This window comes from Mustela erminea, chromosome 10 (genome assembly GCF_009829155.1).
Source record: "Mustela erminea isolate mMusErm1 chromosome 10, mMusErm1.Pri, whole genome shotgun sequence".
Taxonomy (NCBI): domain Eukaryota; kingdom Metazoa; phylum Chordata; class Mammalia; order Carnivora; family Mustelidae; genus Mustela; species Mustela erminea.
Genome location: NC_045623.1, coordinates 60,364,464 through 60,370,924, shown reverse-complemented (window position 1 = coordinate 60,370,924; position 6,461 = coordinate 60,364,464).

Genomic DNA, 6,461 nt, shown 5'->3' with positions numbered 1-6,461 from the left:
CAGGAGCCTTGAAACCCCAAAGAGTGCAGAGTGCATAGCCAAGGGGTGTCCAAGGGTGAAGTTGGAATGCAAAGCTCTGACTTAAGAGTCAGCAAAGTTTTATCAAGAGCTGGCTCTTCCACTGAGAAGGTGTGTAGTCTTTAGAAAGCCAAAGCCTGAATTATCTGATGCACGCAAGGGCACGGTGACATTTCTGATAGAGAAAGTTTCTGATATGCAGTGGAAGCCCCATAAAATAATGAACAGGGACACCTGGGTGGCTCAGTCGGTTAAGCATCCGACTCTTGGATTCAGCTCAATTCATGATCTCAGGGTTGTGAGATCGAGCCCCGAGTCAGGCTGCACCCTGGGTGGAGAGCCTACTTAAGATTCCCTGTCTCCCTCTTTCTCTGTCCCTCCACTCCCCTGCTCATGTGCTCTTTCTCTCTCAAAATAATAATAATAATATAATGAACAAAATTCAGCTTTGGAGCCAGGCAAACTGCATTCTAACCTAGGGATGGCCATTTGCAATGTGGGGGACCATAGGCAAGCTACTTGTCCTCTCTGAGCCTCAGCTGCCTTATATAAAAGCTTGAGTATAATAAGGCCCATATCACAAGCCTGCTTAAACAGTGACTTAGTAGGTTCTCTAAAACATGGTAGCAATAACAAAGCTCCTCCAGGAAGTGGACAGGTCAGCCCCTCTCATATCCAAGAAGCTGGGCTTTTATTTTATTCGTTCGTTTATTTATTTGGCAAATATCTACAGAGTACCTACCCTGTGCCTCGTCCAGATTATACAGTAGTTAGCAAGGCAGCCATGGTCCCTGTCTTCATGAACCTTGCAGACTAGGTGAGGTAGGAGAGCACAGACTTCAAATAAACAGACAAGTCTATGAAAGAAAATGCACAGACCTAGGAAAGCAATTAAGGCAGAGGCACCTGGGTGGCTCAGGTGGTTAAGAGTTTGACTCTTGGTTGCGGTTCTAGTCATGATCTCAGGGTTGTGAGATTGAGCCTGGAGTGGAGTCCGCTTAAGATTTTCTTTCACCTTCTTCCTCTGCCCCTGAGGGAGAGGGTGGATAGGGGCAGAGGGAGAGGGAGAGAGAGAATCTCCCTCTTTCTGAAGAAAAAAAAAAAAGAAAAGAAAGAAAGAAAAGAGAGAAAAGAAAGCAATTAATGCTAAGTATTATTTAGATGATAGAGCTCTTGGAAGATTGCTTTGACGCAGTGACATTTAAGCTGAGAATTAGAGAATAAGTTGGTATTATACAGGTAAATTGTGGGCAAAATAATTGCTCCAGACTGTGAGATCAGTGAGTGAAGCCTTGGAGGTGGGGAGGTGGGAATGAGGCCAGGATGGCTACAGTTTTGTTAACAAGGGGAAGAAAGGGCGAGCTCGGGCTGGAGAGGTGAGCAGAGACCAGCTCCAGTGGGATGATTCCTACATGCAGAAGAATACCACCCCCCATAATCCTTGTATGAGACAGAGTCTGTGCCTGGGTCGCCGGCTCCATGATGACCAAGGCCTCCAAGGAGAGCAGACCAGGCCTGGTCTGGATGAGAGAAGACCTGGGTCCTAATCTCCTGTTTGTCACCTAATCTTGGTAAAGCAGGTCATCAGCACACAGCTTCATTCCCGGAGGCCTCTGTTTTCCTCTCCTCAAATAAGATGTATTGGGGCAAAATCATCCAGCCTAAAGTACTCAGAGTCTCCATTTCTTGCTAACTTCTTTGGGTGTCATGGGGAAACAAACAAACAAAAAAAAGGGAACACACGCTCTGTGCAATCCTGCCCCCTGCCATCCCTGGAAAGTCTCAGGAGAGGTGCTTAAGAACAAAGAGGAAGCCCCAGGGCCCCACAGAGGATGTACTGTCAGTCAGGTCAAAGCCGTCAGGGCAGAGAGACTGTTCCACCAGCCTTTGGGGAGGAAAGAGAAGCATCCTGCTCCTCAGGAGTGAGCCTGCAACGTGATCCCTGAGAGGCGGAGCCACTCTGAGGACACCTGGAACAAAGGGGCCCTTAGATTTTCCGGTTGGGCCTGCTTAGGCCTGTAATCGGTTTAGCTTCCAGTCTACCAGTCCTGAGATTAGTCAGACTTCTAGTGATTTTGGCTGGGTGGGCACCGGCTAAGTCAGGTGGAAAGTTAAGACAATTACCCAGATGATCCAAATCTTGCAAAAGGAGAAAAAGTACTGAATTCAGGGCCTGGCGAGGCTTGGTTCCTGTAAGCATCAGCCTTACCAGATCACTGCTCAGCCCTTCATATCACTGGGCTAGGTGGTTGTGTTAATCCAAGGAACTTTTATGGAAAATTAGAATCTGAGAGAAATGAACACAATTCCCCCAGCAAGTCTCCGGGGAGACTTACCATGCACTCACCCTATGCTAACCCCTAGAGCAAGAGTCTTGATTAGCCTCTATTGCTGAGAATTAGAAACTTATTACTTGGGGCGCCTGGGTGGCTAAGTAGGTTAAAGCCTCTGCCTTCGGCTCAGGTCATGGTCTCAGGGTCCTGGGATCGAGTCCCACATCGGGCTCTCTGCTTGGCAGGGAGCCTACTTCCCTCTCTCTCTCTCTCTGCCTGCCTCTCTGCCTACTTGTGATCTTTGTCAAATAAATAAATAAAATCTTAAAAAAAAAAAAAAGAAACTTATAACTTAGTCAAGTGATAAGTAGGAATTAGTAAACTGTAAGATAGTCAACCTTAAGTATTGTATGATTCTAATGGTTATGGGGTTTGGAGAAAGAAGCTGCCAGTAGGGCTCAGGTCGAAGAGGACAATTTGCAGAGGTAGCCGGGTATAAAGGAGAAACCTTCCGGCACAAATGAAGGAAGAGGATAATCCCAATTGTGAGTTACATAAACAAAGCAAGGAGGTGAGAAAGAGTATTGAGAATTTGGGGTAGGGAGAGAAGCAAGGAGTTACTACTGAGAAAGTGCTGAAATTTTTAAAATACAAAGTTTAATCTGAGTTCCCAGCTGTAGTAGGATTCTGGCTAAGGCTGTGGGTTGAGTTGTATTCCCTAAAAGGGTCTGTTGAAGTCCCCACCCCCCAGTACCTGTGAATGCGACTTTATATGGACATAGGATCGTTGCAGATGTTAAATCAAGTTAAGATGAGGTCATTGGGGTGGACCCTAATTCGATATGATCGGAGTCCTTATAAGAAGAGACACACCTGTGAAGACGGAGGCTGAGATTGGAGTGGGGCTGTTGCAAGAAAGGAATGTCAACAAGACCAGAAGCTAGGAGGACTCAAAGCAGGATTCTCACCCACAGGTAGCAGAGTGACCCAACACCATGATTCCAGAAGTGTGAGACAATAAATTTTAGTGTTTTAAGCCACCTAACTTGTGGTACTTGTTACAGTGGCCCCAAGATACTTGAACATCCTCCTGGACACTGGTTTAGTCTCAGCCAAGGTGCAACCACCCATCACACAGACCACAGGAGGGGATGGGACACAGCACCTAGAAAAGTGCTCTGTGCTCCCGAGCAGGAATTCCATTGCCAGAAAAAGGGACTGTCTTCCCACAGCCTGGGAGGACATGGGCTAGAAAGGAGCTAGCAGCTGACAAGAGAAAGAATGGAGACACAGTCTGGTTTGTGGGAAAAGGTATGAGCTTTAGAATGAAGTGGGCCAAGACTCTGTCTCCTACAGTCTGTGAAACCTTGGTCAGGTTACTTCCCCCTGGGCCTCTATCTCCTCAGCTAGAAAAAGGAGATGATAATTGAACGTAGTCCATAGAGGCAAGCAATTTTTAAGGAAAAAATACATACATAGAGCCTGACCCCGCCCACTTTCCTTGGCCCAGGCCTTATCTGAGGGACCTCCCAAATGCTCACACTTCTACGCACAGTGCTGTCTTTGTCCCCTCAAAATACACGGATTTCAGCATCAATCCAAACACTTCCAGCCATCTCCCCTTACCCAAATGTCCCCCAGCCTCTGGGCCCACTCTTGTCCCCTTGACCAGTCTAGCCAAATAACACTGGCCTCCTCTGAAACCTGTAACACATAAGAGCTTTTACCACCATGAGACACTAAAAATTCACTTGCCTTTTTCCAGTATGCTCTGCCTCCCACCCAGGTCACTACCCTCACAGGAAGCCAAAGAAAGGAATTCAGCACCCTCCAATGCTCACTCGAAGCCAGACCGTTACATTCTTTATCATTTAATTTAATTTCACTTAATTCCATTCTCATGCTACCCCTCTGATGTGGCTCTAACCTCTTTGTCTCCTCGTGGGAGAACAGCACCGGCCACATAAGTAGGTGCTCAGTAAAACCCGTTCTCCTATGCTAATGCCCTCAGTTTGCTTGGGCCAGTGTGAGAGAAGAACCAAAGAAAAGAGAGAGGACCTCTTGTGTCTCCAGAAAACTGTTCAATGCTGGCTGCAGCCGGCCAAAAGGGAAGCCGGCCAAAATTTCTGGCTCGGGAGCCCAGAATTTCCACCTGAGCCTCTGCCTAGCACACCTTGATTGGACTGTACTTCCAGCACTGCTGCCACCACCAAGCTAACCATCAAGAGAATAATTTGGTTATTGGTAACCTCTTCCCAATACACCCTCATGGCAGGACAGCCTATTAGGCCGTCGGGCCTTATTAGTGCTCGTGGCAACTCGGTCGAGTGTAACTGGATCCCGAGCCTTGTGCTAAATGCTCCATCTGGAGCTACTCTCTCTGAGCCCAGATGAGGGCTGCTCCCTCCTCAGCCTTAAAGGTCTTCTGAGGAGTGGCTCAGGTTTCTGAAACCTCCTGGAAGTGAAGATAGTGCCCACAGCGCCAGGGTCCTGACTCCAGTGCAGAAGAACCAAGCAAATGAAGGCAGAGATCTGCTCTTCCCAGTCTCGTTCCTGAGATGGGCCCTTGGACAGTAAATGTATGAATGCTCTGTCTTCTGACAGATTTACTTGGCAAATATTTTATTGAACAGCAACTATATGGCAGGCATCGCTCTGGTACTGGGGTTGTATCAGTGACCAAAACAGAAAACGATTTCTGCCTTGTGAAGCTTGTGTTCTAGCAGGGAGAGATTGAGAAGAAGTTTAACTGTGGGAAAGGAAATGACAACGAATGTGTATTAGTTTGCTGGGGCTGAAGTACCACAGATCTGATGGGTTAGATGACAGAAATGTGCTGTCTCGCCTAGAGGCTGGGAGTCTGAGATCCAGGGTCAGCAGGGTTGGTTCCTTCAGAGGGCTCTGAGGGAAGGGTCTGTTCTAGGCCCCTTGGCTTGTAGATGGCGGTCTTCTCTCTGTGTGTCTTCCCACTGTCTTCCTTCTGTGTGTATTTGTGTTTACTTCTTGTATTTCCTGTTTTAGTAAGGACACCAGTCATGCTGGGCTAGGGCCTACCCTAATGGCCTCACTTGACCTAGACTACCTCTGGGGTGAGGACGTCAACATATGAATTTGGGGGAGGGAAGTAAATTCAATCCATAACAGTGCTAGAATAACGTTCTAACTTAGAATGATAACTAAGTTAGGTAACTAACATTATCACCTGGAAATACGTGCTCTGGCAAAATGAAGCAGGTAAGGAGGATAGGAGGGCCGGGGTATGAGGGAGTGTTATTAAACAGGGCAGTCACGAAAGACTATTCTGGGCAGAAGGAAAAGCCAAAGCAAAGGCCCCAGGGCGGGGTCAGGACTGGAATGTTCTAGAAAAACAGAGCGATGCCTGTGGCTGGAGAAGAGTAGGAGAGGAAGTCGGATAAGAGAGTGAGGAAGGGGAAGACCATGTACTCAAGCCACAGCTTCAGCGGGAGGGTTGGAGGAGACACGTGGCCTGGCTCTGCAGGACGGCAAAGAATTGTTCTCCTGTAAGTTCTGGCATTGGGGTAAAGAAAGAGATCTTCCCGGGAAGAGTTCCTGTCTGCAGTTTGTACACGGAATGCTTGCCTCACCTTCTGCTCCACTGACTCTGGGGCCCCGAGATCCAGGGCTCGGGTCGCCGATACAGGATTCTCATGAGGCCACGTCTTCCTTTGTCCACAAAGCCATTTCCTCAGACTTCTTAGCTCATGAACATCACAGGCCTGCTGCCACACACACCAAATTGGCCGCAGTGGACCAAAATGTTTTAACATTCCCCATCATCCCACAGTGCAAAGAGAAGCAAGCACCAGAGTAAGAACCAGAAATAATAAACACTTCAGAAATTGCCTTCCTAGAAAACGGAAGCCTATAAAAGCTTTACTGACTATACAATAAAAGGTGGAAACAGTTACACTCCCAGACATGGCCGAGTGGGGTGTCATTAGAGGGAGCCGTGCTTGCTTCCAAGAGCCGTCCCCCAAACTCACGGTGAGTCTGGGAATTGCCTCACTTCTTTCTCCTGAATGGCCCCAGGGACGTGGACCCCAAAGGGGAGCTGTTTATCTTAAGAATTGCTAATATTGACTGAGGGCCTGCCATGTGCCAGGTACCTTATAAACATCTGTTCCTTCAATCTTCACAGCTATTACTATA